The sequence below is a fragment of the Pseudophryne corroboree genome, chromosome 4 (genome assembly GCF_028390025.1).
Source record: "Pseudophryne corroboree isolate aPseCor3 chromosome 4, aPseCor3.hap2, whole genome shotgun sequence".
Taxonomy (NCBI): Eukaryota; Metazoa; Chordata; class Amphibia; order Anura; family Myobatrachidae; genus Pseudophryne; species Pseudophryne corroboree.
Window position 1 is genome coordinate 343879872 of NC_086447.1, and position 23231 is coordinate 343903102.

General features: G+C 44.9%; 1 long non-coding RNA gene across 1 annotated transcript in view; it reads right to left on the bottom strand.

The window, feature by feature from the left end:
- Positions 1–5731: 5731 nt before the first annotated feature.
- The window catches only part of LOC134911408 (uncharacterized), a 69481-nt gene continuing 51981 nt past the window's right edge, over positions 5732–23231 (bottom strand). Inside the window, exon 4 of the long non-coding RNA XR_010176542.1 lies at positions 5732–6453. This is a non-coding gene — a long non-coding RNA (uncharacterized LOC134911408). The remainder of the gene's footprint in view (positions 6454–23231) is intronic.

A 23231-nucleotide genomic window follows, 5' to 3' on the forward strand; every position in this document is an offset into this window, starting at 1 on the left:
GCGGGCGGGCGGCCGGGCGAGTGAGAGTGAGCCTGAGCCTGGGTCCGGGTCCGGGTGCGGGCGGCCACTTGTGTGCGCTATGCGCCGCGCCGGCGTCTGACGTTAGACACCGCCGCCGCGCAGCGCGCATAGCGCACACACAGCGCGACGGGTAAATGCTGCACACACAGGGCCGGCTCCAGCATCGAATATGGCGGCGCCAGCGCGCGGCGCCCATTAAGGGTGGCGCCCTGCGCGGCCGCTCTATTCGAACATGCCTAGAGCCGGCCCTGGTCACCGCCCCCCCTAGCAAGCGGGGGACCGGTGTGAAGATGGTGGCAACAGGGTATGGAGCGCAGTACTAAATGCACTCCAGGACTCAGCGGTACATAGTGCGGCGCTGTGAAGGGTGTCCTGAGCCAGAGCCTACACCCTACACTGACCTCCAAGCCTGTCGGGGTCCCAGGATCGCTGCCAGCACAATTCCTCAGGCCAGTATAATCTCCAGAAGAGCGGGAAGACAGCTCCATGAGGGGGGTGTAGCTTCTCCTCAGAGCAGACTCAGCAGCGTTCAGCTGCATTTTCCTGCCTGCAGAAGCGCTGTTAGTGAAGAGCTGTACCTCCAATTCAACTCCAGCTTTCTCTTACGGTACCAGGGGGTTGTAGAAGGGGGGCGGAGGCTGTATAAAGACTGTGTAACCTATTAAGGTGCACAGTCAGCGCTGGTTGGGGGTCTCCCTATACCTTAAAAGCGCTGTGTGTGGGTTGGCTCCAATCTCTGTGTCTCTCTTGCCATTCTTGGGGGTGAAACTCCCTCTGTCCTCCCCTGTGTGTGTGTGGAGTGTCTGTAGTCTCCATTAAGCTATGTCCAGGGACTCTGTGTCATATGCTGCAGAGGATATGTCCTCTCAGGATGATCCCATTCCATGTAATCAGGATTGCACTGTCTTAGCGCAGATACCAGCAAGGGAGCCCGAATGGTTATCCTCTATTAAAACTATGATTTCTCCGATTTCTACTAGGGTTGCACAAAATTAACCTGCAACTCAGGTTTTACAGAACTCTATGGTAGTTTGGCCCGGTTCGGTTACCTCAGGACCGCTACTGTATGTTCCCACACACGTGCTCTTGCCCAGATTATGCAAGATGACACGGATACCGATTCTGACACGGCAGACGGTGAGGGGGATGTGCTGCGGGGGGCGGCATCTCTTGCAAAAGGGGTACAGTTGATGATAGAGGCTATTAGGGATGTGTTGAATATTGCTGATACAACACCTGAACAGGTTGAAGAGGCTTGCTTCACTGACAATAAGAAAGCTTTGCTAACCTTCCCTGTATCTAAAGAATGAAATGCTATATTTGAGAAAGCATGGGAAAACCCGGAGAGAAAATTCCAGATCCCTGGTTGCTTCACCCCTTCCCTGAGGAGGATAGGAAAAAAATGGGAAAACCCTCCCATAGTTGACGCGTCTGTATCCAGACTCTCAAAAAAGGTGGTTTTACCTGTTCCAGGATCTACCGTCTTAAAAGAGCCGGCTGATTGCAAAATCGACACTACGCTCAAATCCATATACACGGCTTCAGGGGCGATACTACATCCTACTATTGCCTGTGCGTGGATTTTCAAAGCTATAGTAAAGTGGTCAGGCACGTTACTTGAGGATTTGGATACAATGGATAAAAGTGTTGAATTGTTTTTACGTAACATTCAGGATTCTGCATGATCTACGGTGGAATCCATGAAATCCTGGATTCCATGGCTGCAGGGATATCTTCCATGTCTGTCTCAGCTCGTAGGGGACTTTGGCTGCACCAGTGGTCTGCCGACGTAGAATCCAGGAGATGTGTGGAGACCCTACCCTATACAGGTCAGGCTCTCTTTGGGGAAGCGTTGGATGCGTGGATTTCCATGGCTACAGCGGATAAGTCTCCTTTTCTTCCCTCAGCTGCACCTGCTATGAAGAAACCCTTTTCTTCAGCTGCTTCTCAGTCCTTTCAGACTGCCAAAGCAAGAAAGGCCAAGCCATCTAACACCTTCTTTAAAAGGAGGTTGGCCAAAATCCAAGAAACCTGCTGTGGCGGGTTCCCAGGAACAGAAACCTACTTCGGGTACGCCAAAGTCCTCAGCTTGACGGTGGACCATGCGGCCTGGAGGTGGGACCGGTGAGGGCGAGACTCAGGCATTTCAGTCACATCTGGGTGCCGTCCAGTCTGGATCCCTGGGTGCAAGATATTGTATCCCAGGAGTACAGGCTGGAATTTCAAGATCTCCCTCCTCACCGGTTCTTCAAATCAGGCTTGCCAGCGTTGCTGGCAGACAGGACTATCCTACAGGAAGCCGTCCAGAAGTTGGTGGAGGCACAGGTTATTGTACCAGTTCCTCTCCATATGCAAAACAAAGGTTACTATTCGAACCTTTTTCGTGGTACCAAAACCGGATGGTTCGCTCAGGCCCATTCTGAACTTAAAATCGCTAAACCCCTTCCTGAGGGAGTTCAAGTTCAAAATGGAATCTCTAAGGGCGGTGATATCAGGTCTGGAGGAGGGGGAATTCCTGGTATCCCAGGATATCAAGGATGCGCACCTCCTCGTTCCAATTTTGCCGCCGATTCCAGGCCCTGCCATTCGGCCTCTCCACAGCACCGAGGGTATTCACCAACCAAGGTGAAGGTGGAAATGATGGCTCTCCGCAGAAAGGGGGTGAACATACTTCCATATCTGGACGATCTGCTGATAAAGGCATCATCCAAGGAGAAGCTGTTACAGTCCATAGTTCTCACGACCCATCTACTCAGGGAAAACGGGTGGATCCTGAATCTTCCAAAATCACATTTGGAACCAACCAGGAGGTTGTCCTTTCTGGGAATGATCCTCGACACGGAAGTGCAGAGGGTGTTTCTTCCAGAGGAGAATGTGTTGGTGATACAAACAATGGGATGTCCTGAAGCTAGCCTGGGTGTCGGTTCATCGGTGCATTCGCCTTCTGGGGAAGATGGTGGCCTCTTACGAGGCTCCTCTGCAGTACGGGAGGTTTCATGCTCGGTCCTTCCAACTGGATCTCCTGGACAAGTGGGATCTCATCTACACCTGCACCAGAGAATATGTCTGTCGCCAAAGGCCAGGATTTCACTCCTCTGGTGGCTACCTGCTGGAGGGCCACAGGTTTGGGATTCAGGACTGGATCCTTCTAACCATGGAGGCAAATCTCCATGGCTGGGGCGCAGTCACTCAAGCAGTGGCGGTGGACGCCCTGGTGACTCCGTGGGTATTCCAGTCGGTGTACGTGTTTCCACCACTCCCACTCATTCCAAGAGTGCTAAAGCTCATAAGGAGAACAAGGGTTCAAGCTATTGCTCCAGACTGGCCAAGAAGGTCTTAGTACGCAGATCTTCTGGTTCTACTGCTAGAAGAGCCGAGGCCTCCTTCTCTTCGGGAGGACATGCTGCAGCAGGGGCCGTTCACCTATCAAGACTTACCATGGCTAAGCTTGACGGCATAGAGGATGAACACCAGATACTAGCTCGAAAGGGCATTCCGAACAAGGTTATTCCTACCGATACAGGCTAGGAAAGGAGTAACGTCTAAACATTACCATCATATTTGGAAAAAATATGTGTCTTGGTGTGAGTCCAAGAAGTTTCCTATGGTGGAGTTTCAAGTGGGACGTTTTCTCCACTTCCTGCAAGCAGGTGTGGATATGGGCCTGAGGTTAGGATCTGTAAAGGTCCAAATTTCGGCTCTATCTATTTTCTTCCAGAAACAGTTGTCTGCCCTCCCTGAGGTTCAGACTTTCTTAACGAGGTGTTCCAGTTCCTCCAGTCGGACTGGTTTGAGCCTCTACAGGAGGTTGAGGTCAAGTTTCGCACGTGGAAGGCTGTCACTTTGTTGGCCTTAGCTTCTGCTAGGCGTGTGTCGGAGTTGGTGGCTTTGTCATGTAAAAGCCCATACTTGATCTTCCATGAAGATAGAGCTGAGCTTCAGACACGTCAGCAGTTTCTTCCGAAGGTTGTGTCGGCATTTCATATAAACCAACCTATTGTGATGCCAGTTGCAACTGACTCCTCAATTTCTTCAAAGTCCTTAGATGTTGTAAAGGCTCTAAAAATCTATGTGAGGAGGACTGCTCATCACAGGAAATCGGACTCTCTGTTTGTCCTGTATGATCCCAAGAAAATTGTGTGTCCTGCTTCTTCTCTCGCTGGATCAGGTTCACTATCCAGCATGCGTATTCTACGGCAGGCTTGCCGTGTCCTACGTCTGTTAAGGCCCACTCTACTCGTAAGGTGGGTTCTTCCTGGGCGGCTGTCCGGGGTGTCTCGGCTGTACAACTCTGCCGAGCGGCTACTTGGTCTGGGTCGAACACGTTCACAAAGTTCTACAAGTTCGATACTTTGTCCTCTGAGGACCTTAAGTTTGGTCAATCAGTTCTGCAGGAGCTTCCGTGCTCTCCCTCCCGTTCTGGGAGCTTTGGTACATCCCCATGGTACTAATGTGGACCCCAGCATCCTCTAGGACGTAAGAGAAAATGGGCTTTTAATTACCTACTGGTAAATCCTTTTCTCGTAGTCCGTAGAGGATGCTGGGCACTCGCCCAGCGCTTCGTTTTCCTGCAGTGGTTTTCTGGTTCAGTACAACTTTGTTTTTAGTTAAGTACTGCATTGTTACTTGGTAAGTACTGTTTCAACGATTGCTGAGTTTCCAATCTTGTTAGCTTGGTTTGCTTTCTGTGTGTGAGCTGGTATGAATCTCGCCACTATCTGTGTTAAATCCTTCTCTCGAAGATGTCCATCTCCGTTTCTAGACTGAGTCTGGTAGGAGGGGCATAGAGGGAGGAGCCAGCCCACACTCTCAAAATCTTAAAGTGCCAATGGCTCCTAGTGGACCCGTCTATACCCCATGGTACTAATGTGGACCCCAGCATCCTCTACGGACTACGAGAAAAGGATTTACCGGTAGGTAATTAAAATTCTATTTTTAGGTCCACTATTCAGAATGCAGACACCGGCATCCCAAATAGGGTCTCCAGCTCGACGCCAGAATTCTGAACATCCACACACCGCTGCACTGGAAAGGTAAGCACTAAGCCATGGGAAGGAGGGTTGTTAGGTTTAGGCTTCGGGGGGAGGATTAGGGTTAGGTTAGGCAGCACCCTGGGGGTTCAGTATTAGGCTGCGGGGAGGGGGTTTAGGTATAAGCACCCCCCAGGAAGGGTTAGAGTTAGGCTGCGAGGGGAGGGTTAAGTTTAGGCTGTGGGAAGGGGGGGTTACGTTTATGCACCATGGGTTAGGGTTAGGCAGCGAAGGAAGGGAATGTTAGTCTTAGGCTGCGGAGAGGGGTGTCAGGGGTCCAGGGTGGGAATGTAAGTATACTTACCTTCTCCTGTCGGGATTCTGAACATCAGGATGCTGCTATCGGTATTCTGACCGCCGGCTTCCTGAATGCTGGCAAATCATACCCAACCCATGGCACTAGTACTGTGTGTCAGTGGTAGTGGTAATCAATGTGACCATGTGTAGCTTGTAGACCCATTGACTGCTTTTCATATTATTACTGTAAATTTGCCTTGTGCATAAACCATGAACCTACTGTACATCTATGTTATCCTGTGATAAAACTAACTTTGTTTAATTGCTAGGGAACTGTCAGTGGATATGACGTGAATTCCATTTTTTTCCCTAAGGACCATCTAAACATTGCCTTCAGTCATAATTAGACAAAAGAATTGTTGTATGGATCAACTTTCATGTTATTTATTTTATTCATTGACATTTTTCCAAGGGCAAACCTTGTGCAAAGTACTTTTCAGACACAATATAATAGAAGTTATAACATTCAGATTCATATTAAACTGTAGCCAACAAATTCTCTTTGGTGCTGTTAGAATGTCAGAGCTCATTTATGCAGAGATTCATCCTTGCACATTTGTCACTATCTGAACTTACCATGTCAACTCTTTAAATGATTTACCATTCAAAGCCTGTGCATGTTAGGAAATCTACGTTTAAAGCAGGCAAATGGGAATTCCAGATCTTCTGCAGGCTGAGACTGAATAAGTTTTGTTATGGGTAACACAGAATTAATGACCTGGAATAGCTGTCAATGCATAACAGTGTTTCTCTTGCTTGTGTTACATAACCTTAGACATATACTGCATATTTTTTTTTTTTTTATGTAAAAAGTGAAGAACTCCGTGCAACAAGAAGGAAGGTAGAAGGGTGGCAAGACTGGAGATATGAGTATAAATGTGGAATGGTCTTACGTTATATGAATATGATAGTTTAAAGATGGTTCAGTTGGTTTTCTGAGGGTACCACAGCATTCCAGAGCCTGGCTCCATCTTACTGGCTTCAGCAGGCCCTCTTCCTGGCTTCTGTGGGGACAGTCGGCATCTCCTCTCTCCCTCTGCTGCTGCGGCTGTGCCCTCCCTAGGTTGCAGCTACAGGTGACTCTGTCTCAAGGTGGCTGTGGATACTATAGGAACACACATGTGACATTATGTTAGCTCTAAATTTGAAATCTCTCCCTATAGAAGGAAGTCACTAGGCACTAATCAGTGCCAGAGTTTAAGGCTCACTCAGGGGTGCCGATTTGGCTACTAATTACAGGTCCCACGCCCCTTACCTGGCAGCAGCAGCAGATTTTCTCCTCAGACTGGCACAAATTGTATAGCTATATACAAGTGCGCTGTCAGCAGCCGCTGGTATAGGGATGGTCAAATTCCCTTAAATAGATACAGCAGAAACAATACAGAGACCAGCGCTGACTGTGCGGATATAAATAATCTGGATGGTTTGTTAAAATAAAAAATAAACAATTTATTTACAGATAAACATTCAAAAATATATATATAAAAGGGTATGCATATGGATAAGAGCTAATAAAATGTAAACAACGCCATAGAAATTGTTTGAATTAAGCTGCCAACCAATTGAAATATTTTTTTAATTCAGCCAATCCACCAAAAAGGTTCCTGTAAATGAGTCCTTATAGGCTAGGACCTCCACCAAATAATAACAGTCAGCAATATTACCAGACCAGTTGGAATCATCCCTTGATGTGCTGTCAGCCTTAGGAATTGTCCATTTATGGCCAAAGGGGAGTCCAGATAGTAAGAACTTAATCTGATAATCCAGGATTATCCACCACCTGGATTATCACTTTAAGATCCTACTATCTGGTATCTGTATTATTTCAGCCTGGCACAAGCTGCTGTGTGCTGGGTTGCAGTGTGGCACTTAAAAAATAAGATTTTACTCACCGGTAAATCTATTTCTCGTAGTCCGTAGTGGATGCTGGGAACTCCATAAGGACCCTGGGGAATAGCGGCTCCGCAGGAGACTGGGCACAACTAAAGAAAGCTTTAGGACTACCTGGTGTGCACTGGCTCCTCCCTCAATGACCCTCCTCCAGACCTCAGTGAGGATACTGTGCCCGGAAGAGCTGACACAATAAGGAAAGGATTTGGAATCCCGGGTAAGACTCATACCAGCCACACCAATCACACCGTATAACTCGTGATACTATATCCAGTTAACAGTATGAAATATAACTGAGCCTCTCAACAGATGGCTCAACAATAACCCTTTAGTTAACCAATAACTATATACAAGTATTGCAGACAATCCGCACTTGGGACGGGCGCCCAGCATCCACTACGGACTACGAGATTATTATTATTATTATTATTAGTAGTACTATTAGTATTATTAGTACCTGGGGTGGGTCTGGGGTGCGGTTCCCCCTGGATTGGTGGGGCTGGGCTGCTCTGGGGTAGCACACTGCGAGATCTTATTTAGCACCCCCTTAACACATTTATTAATCCTTCTGGTCTTTTAATTACACTCTCACTAGTATATTAATTTTTGTATAAAGATTTTGTTTTCCTTTTATTAACACATACTAACACTTTACCTTCTCGCGTTGCGCTGCCCTGGGGTAGCTGGCCTTTGCCGGCTTATGGGGTTCTGCACCCTGGGCCCAGACCTAGAGTTAGGGACCACCAGCATCAGAGGAGCCTTGTCGGGGCCTGGTGGCTTATCATACGTTTGCAAACTGTATGTAACTAAGACCTCTGGATTTCTATTATATGTATATATATATAGTCTTTCATGTCTTGGTACAGGTACAGCTCGGTGTGCTGGGGGACACCAGGGGTTTATCCCCAATGTATTTCTAGCCAGACTACGCCCTCCCTTTCATGCACCTGAATTGTACTTCCTAATTGATTTGAGCAACTTACATTTTGTTCTGTCAGTATGAGGGGCTTGGATGGGACCAGTGTTTGGAGGGCATGCTGGTCTCTGTATTGCCATTTGGAGATCCCGGGAGTATCTTCAGGTGAGTTAGCTCTCAATTCGGATACATTTGCTCAGATGCCATTATCATGTGGCGTAATGTTATATTACCCGGAAGGGTTGTTATTATTATTATTATTAGTACCTGGGGTGGGTCTGGGGTGCGGTACCCCCTGGATTGGTGGGGCTGGACTGCTCTGGGGTAGCACACTGCGAGATCTTATTTAGCACCCCCTTAACACATTTATTAATCCTTCTGGTCTTTTAATTACACTCTCACTAGTATATTAATTTTTGTATATAGATTTTGTTTTCCTTTTATTAACACATACTAACACTTTACCTTCTCGCGTTGTGCTGCCCTGGGGTAGCCGGCCTTTGCCGGTTTATGGGGTTCTGCACCCCGGGCCCAGACCTAGAGTTAGGGACCACCAGCATCAGAGGAGCCTTGTCGGGGCCTGGTGGCTTATCATACGTTTGCAAACTGTATGTAACTAAGACCTCTGGATTTCTATTATATGTATATATATAGTCTTTCATGTCTTGGTACAGGTACAGCTCGGTGTGCTGGGGGACACCAGGGGTTTATCCCCAATGTATTTCTAACATAAAATACCATTTGGTACTAATTATTTAATTCTGATTCTGGGGCATATTTATTAATTTTCGGGTTTTATACTCAATAATTATTATCTGTTATTACTGCTTTTTGCGGCAATAAGAAATTAAGTGATGCCCAATTGTATTTAACAGCTCATCCAGGGATGTTTGCTGTGGTACCCACTACATTACAGTTTCTTAAACCCAAACATTGCCTGTTTTCCAGGTCTCCTCACAGAAACACAAGTGAAGTAACTTGCTTCACCTGTGGATCTATTAGAATGTGTCAGTGAGTAATGACTATACCTGTGCACCTGATAGGTGACCTGGAAAACGTGAGCTGTTTGGGGTCCTGAGGATCGAATTTGAAAACCACTGCACTGTATACATCCAGGTGGCACTTTATATTTTCAGGTACCCATTCTTAGGCGAGATCTGGTGAAATATTTGTTGAGGACAACAGAACGATATGCACTGTTAATGGCCTTGAAGGACCAGATTTGAAAAATAATGGATTTAGAACAAAACATTGTCTGCAAAATATTTCAAGGTTAGCAAAATCAAAGCTGGAACTGCAATAAATCTGCAGGATTTAACAGTAACATAATATCACAATGTACTTCAATACTTGCAAGTCTCACTATCACTATATAATGATACTGCAAATATATAACACTGCACGGGATGTAGTTATGTGACCGACGGTCACAATAACTCCTCCTGCATCCCGGCCACTCAAAATGCCAACAGTCAGCATGCCGAATAGAAGAGACTATTCCACAACACCCATAGAGTGGGAGTAGAACCTGCGGTCGGGATCCTGGCGTCGGGATGCTGACCTTTGGGATCCCGGCCGCTGGTAACGAGGCCCCAACCCCACTGCACAGTACATACGTATTATCCAGTCCAGCAGCCCTTACACCTTAGTTTCACTGCTATGTAGTGTTGGCAGCTGTCACAGGCAAAACAATCTGGGTAGCTAATGTAAAAACTGCACATTTTTATGCATAACTAAATGTGTGCTTTCTACCTTCTTGATATACATAGTGACAAATTTTGACTTTTAAAGAGAACACTACTAATATGAAAATGTTCATAGTAGTTTGTGCAAAGCATGAGAAGAGCAGTGACGGAACTAGTGAGTGGTGGGCCCAGGTGCAGAAAAATGCTCTGAACCCCTAAAACTCGAATAAATATTATTAAAATATATATATATATATATATATATATATATATATATATTTATACACACACATACACAGTGCATCCAAAAAGTATTCACAGCGCTTTGGTTTTTCCACATTTTGTTATGTTACAGCCTTATTCCAAAATGGAGTAAGTTCATTTTTCCCCTCAAAATTCTACACAATGTTCCATATATAATCAGGCATAGCTCAGATGTTTCTGTTACAGTTATATATGTCTATGTGTTACTGCCATTATGGGGTATGTCTAATATGTAAGTTTCTACTTAGGTCATATGTGCATCACCCTTATCACTACAACCATACGCACGCCCAATCTCGTCCTATTTTGGAAGCAAAGCAGTGTTGGGCTTGGTCAGTACTAGGATGGGGGACCACTCGAGATGACCGGGAGTTGTAGGCCATTTATGGGTGATGCACATATGACCTAAGTTGATACTTACATATTAGACATAGCCCATAATGAGAACATTATCAGCACTTTATTACTATAATGTTAAATAATGCATCAAATAGGTTAATAACTAATCAAATTTGAAAGCCTATATAGTATTTTGTGTATTACAGTATGAACATTAATATGTGGCTAAGATTTATTGTACAATTTACTAATTGCGCCCTTATCATACACTGAAACGATTCCTTATAATTTCCCCATTTTATATATGCGCCGGAGTGAACACAGAGCCTATTACTATGAATTGGACTCTCAGAAAATGGTGGACAGACCTCCCTGCATTAAATATACAGTGTAACAGATGGTATATTCAACAAAATGTCTGCCACTATTACTATCTGAATAGGAAAACTTCCGGCAATAGAACACAACAAACGAACACCAGGAGTATGCCGCCGGAAACACACGTGCATTCTACGAGCATGGAATGCGGAAATGGAACTATTACTGAACATACATGCCCAGTCCGCCCCAGGGGATACCAGAAGAGGGCGGAAGTGACGTTCCCGAAAATGGGACAGGAAGTCCCATTCTCTCACATTTCATAGTGTATTTATAGGTTATATAAACTGAATATTTACATTCTTTCAATATGTTTTTGTTAATCATTGTCCCCTCTTGCCTTATGTGTAGTCTAAATACAAAAACGGATACATAATCTATTATTATCTGCATTCCCACTTCTGGACAGGAAGTGAGGTCATCCCCTTATTCCTTAATTGAACAGGGTATAAATACTAGCTTAATCTCGGCCCCTCTCCATCCCCTGACAAAGTCCACAGGATGAAACGCGTTGGTAATCCTGAACATACCTCACCTGTACAGATAAGCACTTTATTTGTTCATTTTTTGCAATCTTTTTCTATCCCCTATATGTTGTACACTGATTGGATACTTAAATATTTTTTAAAGAAACCATTTTTTTAAACCTTCTTTTTATCTTGTGTGGTATTCTCTCTTTTTTTGAAATTTTTTAACATCTTGCTGTCTCTTAATGTTTTAAATAAATGAATATTATATACTTTTACATTCTTTTATATTCTTTTTATGAAATACACAACACCAGAGGTCACTCCAAACACCCTATCCCTATTTTATATATAGCACTTTTCTGAGGCGATTTACCACCGCCTTTTTCTACTTACGGCCGGAGTGGACACCCCAGTATATCAAAGTGTGGGAAGTGTCATACTGAAAGCTAAATACATTGTGATAACTAGAATACAAATCCATGGTGCTGAGGAGTTTCCTTATGTAAAAAAATAAAATAAATACAAATAAATTTTATATATATATATATATATATATATATACACAAACAATACCCTATTTCATGCGCCAGGAACTATATAGCAACACCCTTTAGGTAGTCCCCTGCTAGTAGGGACTGAGAATAATTAGAAGAAAGCTACCAAATATAATATGGAGATATATCCTTAATACCCTTATAATGGATACACTTCTACTTTAAAATACAATAATATATTTAAAATATTTTATTCATATTAGGTGAACAAAGAAATATATAATTTTCACATAAATAGTATACAATACATTAGATACAATTAATTTTGTATGCAATTATAATATAAAACCTGCTTGTTCGTGAGGTTATGATGTTAATTTGTGTCCACCTACCCTTGCGGGTATGAGCTCATAAGGTGGATTGCCCCACAGAGTTCGCAGGCTGGTCTGTAGATGATCCAACGCGTTTCGTCCTTTCTCATACGTCCTAGAGGATGCTGGGGACACTTCAAGAACCATGGGGTATAGACGGGATCCACAGGAGACATGGGCATTTTAAGACTTTCAAAGGGGTGTGAACTGGCTCCTCCCTCTATGCCCCTCCTCCAGACTCCAGTTTAGAATCTGTGCCTAGGCAGACTGGATGCACACTGAGGAGCTCTACTGAGTTTCTCGGAAAAGACTTTGTGTTAGGTTTTTTTCTTTTCAGGGAGCACTGTTGGCAACAGTCTCCCTGCTTCGTGGGACTTAGAGGAGGGAAGTCAGACCTACTTCTGTGAGTTAAAGGCTCTGCTTCTTTGGCTACAGGACACTAGGGGGTCATTCCCAGAGCCCACCGTCACCCCCCTTGCAGAGCCAGAAGTCAGAAGACAGGTGAGTAGAAGAAGAAAAGAAGACTTCAGTGACGGCTTTGCGGTACCGCACAGCGGCCGCGCTGCGCGCCATGCTCCCACACGCAACAGCACTGCAGGGCGCGGGGCGCCCGGGGCAGCATATACACCTCATATCTGTATCTGGCAACAGCGGACATAGTGCCTGGGCGCTGTCCGGACCCCCGCCAGTGTAAAAAGTTTTAAAAAATGAGCGTGTCTGAAGCGCGCCAGTATGGGGGCGGGGCTTAGCCCTCACAGCACACAGCCCGGCGCCATTCTCTCTTCACAAGGCTGCAGAGACACTGGTCCTTCCTCACACTGCTGTACAAGTAACAGTGTGAAAAACGGGGGGGGGGGGGGGGGGCACAGCGATTTTGGTGCATTATATTAGTTTATAAAAGCGCTGCAGGTCTGGGACATTGTCTGTAGTGTTCAGACCGGGTTTTGGGCGCTGGGGTGTGAGCTGGCTATATCTCCCTCTGTGTCTCTCTGACAGGCTTTACTGTAGGTCTGACCCCTGTAGGCCTAGTGTATCTGCGTGTGGTGGGTGCACGTGTGTCGGCATGTCTGAGGCGGAGTGCTCTTCCCAGGAGGAGACTGTGTTAGGGACACAAAAGGCTGTGGGAGTGACCCTGTCGGCACCGCGGACACCGGATTGGGTTAATGTTTTGAGTGCTTCGAATGCAAATGTGGCTCTGATTAATAAAAGATTGGATAAATCTGAGTCTCAGAACCAGGCTTGGAAGAAATCCGTAGAGGATGTGTTGTTTCAAGCCCAGACCCCTTCGGGGTCACAAAAACGTTAATTTGCCCAGCTGGCAGACACGGATACCGACACGGACACTGACTCAAGTGTCGACTATAGTGATGCCAGATTTGATCCAAAACTGGCAAAGAGCACTCAGTACATGATTGTGGCTATGAAAGATGTATTACATATCACTGAGGACCCTACTGTTCCTGATACTAGGGTCTGTATGTATAAAGGGAAGAAACCTGAGGTAACATTTCCTCCCTCTCATGAACTGAACGCGCTTTGTGAAAAGGTTTGGGAAAAGCATGACAAAAAGTTTCAGATTCCCAAAAGGATTGTAGTGGCGTATCCGTTTCCCTCTGGGTATAGGGAAAAATGTGAGTCACCCCCCATTGTGGACAAAGCTTTATCACGGCTGTCCAAAAAGGTGGCTCTTCCGTCCCCTGACACGGCAGCCCTAAAGGATCCTGTGGATCGTAGGCAGGAAAATACATTGAAATCCATTTATATTTCCACGGGTACACTGCTCAGACCAGCCATTGCATCGGCGTGGGTGAGTAGTGCTATCGAAAAATGGGCAGATAACTTGTCATCTGAATTGGATACCCTGGATAGGGATAGCATTCTTCTGACACTAGGTCATATCAGGGATGCTGCAGTCTACCTTAAGGAAGCTGCGAGAGACCAATCCTGAACCTCAAATCCCTCAAATTCTACCTAAAAAAATCAAATTCAAGATGGAATCTCTCCGAGCTGTGATCTCCAGTCTGAAGGAGGGGGATTTTATGGTGTCGGTAGACATAAAGGATGCCTACTTACATGTTCCCATTTATCCTCCACGTCAGGCTTACCTGAGGTTTGCAGTTCAGGATTGTCATTACCAATTTCAGACGTTGCCGTTTGGTCTATCCACAGCTCCGAGGGTTTTCACCAAAGTAATGGCCGAAATGATGGTTCTCCTGCGCAAACAAGGAGTCACAATTATCCTGTACTTGGACGATGTCCTGATAAAAGCGAGATCCAGGGACCAATTACTGCAGAACATTACGCTCTCCCTGACAATTCTGCAGCAACATGGTTGGCTCCTAAACTTGCCAAAATCGCAGTTGGTTCCGACGACATGGCTGTCGTTTTTGGGAATGATTCTGGACACAGAATTACAGAGAGTTTTTCTTCCGGTGGAAAAGGCTCTGGAAATTCAGAACCTGGTCAAACAAATTCTGAAACCTGCTAGAGTATCGATCCATCAATGCACTTGGTTGCTGGCGAAGATGGTGGCGGCCTACGAGGCCATTCAGTTTCGCAGATTCCATGCGAGAGTGTTTCAGTGGGACCTATTGGACAAGTGGTGCGGGTCCCATCTGTACATGCACCGAAGGATAACCCTGTCCACCAAGACCAGGATCTCACTCCTGTGGTGGCTACACAGCTCTCACCTCCTAGAGGGACGCATGTTCGAGGTCCAGGACTGGATCTTTTTGACCACGGATGAGAGTCTCCAAGGCTGAGGAGCAGTCACGCAGGGGGAAAGCTTCCAAGGAAAATGGTCCAGCCAGGAAATGTGTCTACACAGAAATGTTCTGGAGTTAAGGGCCATTCACAACGGCCTTTTGCAAGTGGTACATCTTCTTTGCAATCGGCCCGTCTTGATTCAGTCGGACAACATAGCAGTAGTGGCGTACACAAACCGCTAGGGCGGAACAAGGAGCAGAGCTGCAATGGCAGAGGCCATAAAGGTGCTCCGTTGGGCGAAAAGACATACAAGCGCTCTGTCAGCGATCTTCATTCTGGGAGTGGACAACTGGGAAGCAGACTTCCTCAGCAGACACGATCTCCATCCAGGAGAGTGGGGTCTTCATCAAGAGGTCTTTGCAGAAGTGACAAGTCTTTGGGGAATTCCTCAAATAGACATGATGGCGTCTCGCATCAACAAGAAACTTCAGACATATTTTTCCAGGTCGAGAGACCCTCAAGCAATAGCAGTGGACGCCCTAGTGACACCGTGGGTGTTTCAGTCAGTGTACGTGTTTCCTCTGCTTCCACTCACTCCAAAAGTGATAAAGATCATAAGAAGAACAAAGGTTCAAGCAATCCTCATTGTTCCAGATTGGCCAAGGAGGGCTTGGTATCCAGATCTTCAGGAATTACTCATAGGAGATCCCTGGCCTCTTCCTCTGAGGGAGGATCAATTACGGCAGGGGCCGTGCGTGTTCCAAGACTTACCGCAACTTCGTTTGACGGCTTGGAGGTTGAACACCGGATCCTACCCGAAAGGGTATTCCCAAGGAAGTCATCCCCACTCTTATTCAGGCCAGGAAAGGAGTAACGTCTAAACATTACCACCGTATATGGAGAAAATACGTGTCTTGGTGTGAATCCCAGAAAGCTCCTACGAAGAATTTCAGTTAGGATGTTTTCTCCATTTTCTACAAGCCGGTGTGGATGCGGGCCTAAAGTTGGGCTCAATTAAAGTTAAAATTTCGGCTTTATCGGTTTTCTTCCAAAAACAATTGGCCTCCTTTCCAGAAGTTCAGACCTTCGTGAAAGGCGTATTGCACATACAACCTCCCTTTGTGCCCCCTGTGGCACCATGGGATCTTAACGTGGTGTTGCAGTTCCTTCAATCTCATTGGTTTGAACCTTTACAGGAGGTACAGTTGAAATTCATTAATTGGAAAGTGGTCATGCTGTTGGCCTTGGCATCTGCAAGGCGGGTGTCTGAATTAGCGGCCTTGTCTCACAAGAGCCCTTATTTGATCTTCCATGAAGATAGAGCAGAATTGAGGACTCGTCAGCAGTTTCTGCTGAAAGTGGTTTCATCATTCCACTTGAACCAGCCTATTGTGGTGCCAGTGGCTACTGACGCCTTGCTGGAATCTAAGTTTCTCGATGTAGTAAGAGCTTTAAAAATTTATGTTGCCAGAACGGCTCCGTTTAGGAAAACAGAGGCTCTGTTTGTCCTGTATGCTCACAATAAAATTGGGGCTCCTGCTTCCAAGCAGACTATTGTGCGCTGGATCTGTCATACGATTCAGCAGGCTCATTCTACGGCTGGATTGCCGTTACCGAAATTGGTGAAGGCCCATTCTACCAGAAAGGTGAGCTCGTCCTGGGCGGCTGCCCAGGGGGTCTTGGCATTACAACTTTGCCGAGCGGCTACTTGGTCGGGTTCAAACACCTTTGCGAAGTTCTACAAGTTTGATACCCTGGCTGATGAGGACCTCATGTTTGGTCAATCGGTGCTGCTCAGTCATCCGCACTCTCCCGTTCTAAAGCTTTGGTATAAACCTCATGGTTCTTGAAGTGTCCCCAGCATCCTCTAGGACGTATGAGAACATAGGATTTTAATACCTACCGGTAAATCCTTTTCTCTTAGTCCATAGAGGATGCTGGGCGCCCGTCCCAGTGCGTACTGTATCTGCAGTTGTTAGTTATGGTTACACTCCTGTTGTGTTACATTTATACAGAAAAATTGTATGGTTCCTGTATAGTACAGGAGCCAAGGAAGAAAAAAAGAAAGACTACACGTCTTTTCTGGGGCACACTTTTGTAGTAAATTGTGTAATATTATGGTATTTAAAATATAACTTTTATTAGTATTCCTTGTACTATACAGGAACCATACAATTTTTCTGTACTAGTTTACTGAACTACCTCGGGGAGCACCACCAACCTAGTGCCTGGCATGAATTATTCAATTACATGGCCATATGTTGGTTAACGTGATAGTTTAGGTTTATCCTATATCAAATAAATTAGTAAATTTTCAGATTGAGAGATCCTGTGCAGACTCTATCACCCCCCTTTGTTTCAGTGTTACATTTATAGTCAGCCTGTTGCTGATGTTGTTCATGCCGTTGACTTGCGTTGATGAATGCCATGTTGTACGGCGTGCTTGAGGTGTGAGCTGGTATGTATCTCATCTTAGTTTAACAATAAATCCTCTTCCTCGAAATGTCCGTCTCCCTGGGCACAGTTCCTATAACTGGAGTCTGGAGGAGGAGCATAGAGGGAGGAGCCAGTTCACACCCCTTTGAAAGTCTTAAAGTGCCCATGTCTCCTGTGGATCCCGTCTATACCCCATGGTTCTTGAAGTGTCCCCAGCATCCTCTACGGACTAAGAGAAAAGGATTTACCGGTAGGTATTAAAATCCTATTTTTAACGGACTTCTTCGGGGGTGTAAATCGGTAATCAATTTGATAGTAAACTTAATCCACATAGACATAGGCAAATAATTATTGTATGCTGCTGAACAGAGGGAGAAAGCAGACACCTTGTATTACAAGTTCCTTTTTGAGTCCAATTTATTGAATGAAAAGTGCATGATACTTTCATAAAGTACATCTATTAGAGGATCTATCTGGTGCTAAAGTTATTCTGAGGAATCCATGTTGGTTATTAGAAGAATAATGATTTTCCTACGTCTACCCTATATGAATAAAATATTTTAAATATATTAATGTATTTTAAAGCAGAAGTGTATCCGTTATAAGGGTATCAAGGATATATCTCCTCATTATATGTGGTAGCGCATCTAAGGTATTCTTTCTTTTATATATATATATATATATATATATATATATATATATATATAACATCTCATATCCACGTAGCAACATAGACAGGACCAGCACACTGTAATTTTGTCAAAATGCCGTATTTACTCCATATAAGTGAATAAAGATACAAGGCTCGTCAGATACTCATCGTTTGGCAAGCACAGGGAAACACAGTAGACCTCCCAAACAGCCGTTTTCGGACTTAATCCATCATCAGGGGAACAGTCATCAAAGTGCCATAGTGCGTTGTGCAAAGAATGCCTGTATAAAGTGCCAAAACCATGTTCACTTGTGTGCTCTATTTAAGCACACCTAATGACTCTTACCTGCCACACCTGAAGTCACCGTCATCACTCCCCGCCGCTCAGAACTATCTCCCCGCCCGGCCGGGACCCACTGCCGCCGGAGCGCACGCCAATGACCCACATGGCCGGAAGTCCGGGTGCGCAACACGCACGCGCCGCCCAACCGGAAATCCGGACCCGTGGAACGCATCATGCGCTCCACCGACGGCGCAGCCACCAGCCCCGCAAGGCAACCACATTCTGAGCAACCAGGGTGCATGCCCGGGACCCGGTGCCACAGATTGCGTCTATAACAGTATATGAATAACATATAAAACACCATAACCGTGTTCACCACCTAACTAACTAAGTGAACACCCCTCAATACTATCCTGCATCAGGTCCATAGGTTAATAGGATGTCACCATTCAATATCGGGAGAAAAAGGGGGGAAAAACCATAAGATACCACGATGCAGGATAGTATTAACGGAGCTAACATCATGTACTATCTAAAACATGGAGAATGATAACGAAACAACCTATTAATTAAGCCCAGAATCAACATTTTTGTTCATTATACATAACCATATATCGCTAATGGGATCTTCAATCTATCACCAGCGCCAGTCCTACAAAAAAGAGGCAAATGAGCATTCCTCATTTAGTCCATTAGGGACCATCGCATCCAGCATGTAAATCCACCGGCATTCCTGTTGTAATAGCAGTCTATGCCTATCTCCTCCTCTTCTCAAAGGTGGTACATGGTCTATAGGCATAAATTTAAATTCACTTAATTTGTGTCCCATGGCCACAAAGTGTCTAGCCACCGGTGGCGTGCTTCCATCCATTTTCTGATACGCCTTTTTTATAGAGGATCTATGCATGGCTATCCTCTCCTTCAACATCCGTATCGTTTTCCCTATATAGATTTTCCCACAGGGACAAAGGATCATATATGTCACAAATTTAGTGTCACACGACATCCGGCATCGTAACGGGTACACTGTTCCTTTAGTAGGATGACTGCATGTCTTTCCTGTCATCATAAAGCTGCAATTCACACAGCCATGGCACTTAAAGGCACCCTTTTGTAACTGCAGCCATCTGTTACCCCTACCCACTCTGGGGCTGATGTCGGAAAAGGTCACCTCCTCTTTCAGATTATGGCTACGACGGTAGCCAAATAAAGGTGTCTCTTCGCAGAAGTGTTTCATCACTGGATCGGTCTGCAATATATGCCAGTGTTTCAAGATAGATTGACGAGCCTTACTTGAGGAAATCGAATATGTGCTGGCATACACCATTCTATTACTCTTTGGTCTCTGTTGGGGTTTCAATAGTTCTTCCCGGGATAGTTGCAAACAACGGGTTATCGCCTCTTTCACTTCCCTTGCATCATAACCCCTATCAACAAATTTGTCACCCATAGATTGTAGGGCCTCAGGTAATGCAGCTCTATCAGAGACAATTCTTGCGACCCGAATCAGTTGCGAGTACGGTAGTCCTTTCTTTAACGCTACCGGATGAAAGCTTGACGCAAGCAGGAGAGAGTTTTTGTCAGTGGGCTTCCTATACATGCCAGTCGTCAATGTCCCATGTTGTATGCGCACCAAAACATCCAAATAACTAATCTCAACATCACTACTGGCACTGGTGAATTTGATAGATCCCGGTAATTTGTTAAGCTTATCAACAAAATCATCTAATAGTTTCTGTCCACCAGTCCACAGCATGAATAAGTCGTCAATAAAACGTACATAGAACTGTATATGCCGTGAAAATATGGGATCGCCCATGATATGTAATAACTCATACTGGTACATAAAAATATTGGCGTAGGATGTGGCCATATTAGACCCCATCGCCGTACCCTTGAGCTGCAAAAAAAATGAATTATTAAATAAGAAGTAGTTCTTATGAAGAACCACTTCAATCAATAACATTAGAAATTCCAATGGTGGACCTTCATACTGTGGACTGTGGCCAACAGCATTTCTGAAAGCAGCAATGCCTTCCTCATGACCAATATTCGTGTATAAACTAGTGACATCTAGTGTCACCAGTATACATCCAGGTACCAGTGGACCGGTGGCTCTTAATTTACACAAAAAGTCTGTAGTGTCCCTGATGTAATAAGGTGTGGTCTGGACCACCGGTTGCAAATGGTGGTCAATGTACTGGGATATAGGTTGACCCAAAGATCCCCTCGAGGATATTATGGGCCTACCCGGAGGTTTATCTAGCGTTTTGTGCACTTTAGGTAGCATGTAAATTAACGGGATTATAGGAAATTCTTGTGTCAAAAAGTCAACCATCATTTCATCAATCCAGTTATTAGACCTACCCAAGAGAATGATGGAATCAATCTCTCTCTTAAAATGCTCAGTCGGATCACCGGGCAGAAGTTTATAGCATGTAACGTCAGAGAGTTGGCGTGATATCTCATCAATATAATCCTGTCTATCCATTAAGACAATCGCCCCGCCCTTATCGGCGGGGCGTATGACTATTCCTGGATTGTCACGTAGGCTCTTAACAGCCTCCGTTTCCTGTCTAGACATATTAGAGAACCGTAGCCTAGTGTTTTGTATGGAGGATAAAGTTTCACTCCGTACAAGCCTCATAAACGTTTCTATAGAGGCATTAGTTGCAGGTGGTGCGTTCCACGGGTCCGGATTTCCGGTTGGGCGACGCGTGCGTGTCGCGCACCCGGACTTCCGGCCATGTGGGTCATTGGCGTGCGCTCCGGCGGCGGTGGGTCCCGGCCGGGCGGGGAGATAGTTCTGAGCGGCGGGGAGTGATGACGGTGACTTCAGGTGTGGCAGGTAAGCGTCATTAGGTGTGCTTAAATAGAGCACACAAGTGAACATGGTTTTGGCACTTTATACAGGCATTCTTTGCACAACGCACTATGGCACTTTGATTACTGTTCCCCTGATGATGGATTAAGTCCGAAAACGGCTGTTTGGGAGGTCTACTGTGTTTCCCTGTGCTTGCCAAACGATGAGTATATGACGAGCCTTGTATCTTTATTCACTTATATGGAGTAAATACGGCATTTTGACAAAATTACAGTGTGCTGGTCCTGTCTATGTTGCTACGTGGATATGAGATGTTATATTAACTTTATTGACCGGACACCTGGATCTTACTTCTGAGAGTGTCAGTGCGGCTTCCCGGATTCCTTTTCTGTGATAACTATATATATATATATACATATATATATATATATATATATACCAGGTGTGTTGGAAAATCCAACAGAGGGCACTCACCAGTCCATAAGAGTATAATAATAATAATAATAATAATAATTTTATTTATATAGCGCTCTTTCTCCAACAGGACTCAAGGCGCTTTACAGACATCAAAAACAATGCACATGATACAGAGGATTTGAGTAATACAACAATTGACAAGCAACAGACATAAAAGAAAACCTTAAGCCCACAGAAAGCATAACGCAGGATTGGTGCAGGCATTTTGGGTAATAACTTCCAAGGGTTGTGTATTCCACCCTCACAAGGTACCAGGTGCAGCAGCCATATTAGGTGCTCGGCGTAGGATTACCCAGGGTGGGATAGTCCACCCCTAGAAGTGATGACACAAAATGGGGGTGATTTCAGAATCCTACAGTTCAGAGTAGGGTTCCATCAAAACCATCAGGCCTATGTATTTTTCATCCAATCCACAAGTGTACCATATGGGGCAGCCATGTTGGGCGCACTTTGGAGGTTACACTGTGGGAGGTGAGCCATACAAGGGCCAAGGTCAAATGTGGGAAAACTGATGCTTATGTTGTAGTATGATGTACCCTGCATGTAGGGCACAATGGAAAGGTGTGCAATCAGTGGAGGTAAACATTACAGGAAAAACACATGGTGGAGTGGAAGCGAGCAATGGAGGAAAAAAAAAAAAAAAAAGGTTTATTGATACATTATAATCACCAATAGTGTGTCGACGTTTCGGCCCCTAGGGCCTTTCTCAGGACAATCAATGGAGACATCCAAACAGCATGCCAATTACACACATACTGACACTGCCTACCGGGTCCCCTTATATAGCCCATCAAATATCAATCAACAATGTAATCAAGCTAAATAGGATACCTGCAGTGTGATTCAAAAACCCCCGGTTATGTATATAATATAACATCCTGGACTCACAGAGCAAGCAAGAATCAAAATGCATATCACCGAGATAGGTATCATTATTCAAACACAGGAGACAGCTGTGAACGCTGCGCCGCGCGTCCGGAGCTACCGGAAATACGTCATCTGTATCGCGCGTTACCATGGCTACAGAGTTGAACCCATAAGCGTCACCGGTAACCATGGTAGCGCGGCGCACATTTTAATGATGTGCTAACCGCGCACTAGAGCGTGTCATACTTGCTATTCGTAGCCAGGGTAACCACATACAACTAGAGATTACAAAACCCGGAAATGCTAAAAAAAACGTATAAGTCTAGATTGCGCTCTATGTTGCTCCCCACAATAACTAGACCCAAATTAGATTAGGGTTCACACCTATATCGCAATGTGACCCAAAAGTTAAACTGCCCTAATATCATACATGTATGATGTGGTATACAAAATATGCCGCACTCCAATAGTTTGCATAGTATATATAAAGCAGATTATAAGCATAGTAATTACTTCACATTGAGAGAATTAACTCAATATCATATAGGCTCTATATCAGCAAATCACATGATATCAGACTGTATCAATAAAAAACTAGAATACAAAGACAGGGTAATAATACTGCTCATAGGCTGCAGATATATAGACAGTACATTAGGATTAATCAGCTTATCAATATCTATATCATAACAAAGGTATTATCAATCCCAAAATCCCTCGGCAGAATATCACCAATAAGATGTGGGGATCAAACATGAAACCATTAAACCTAATAGCATAGCACATAATCACAGATGATGCTACAGAAGAGGACCCGGCAGAAACAATACA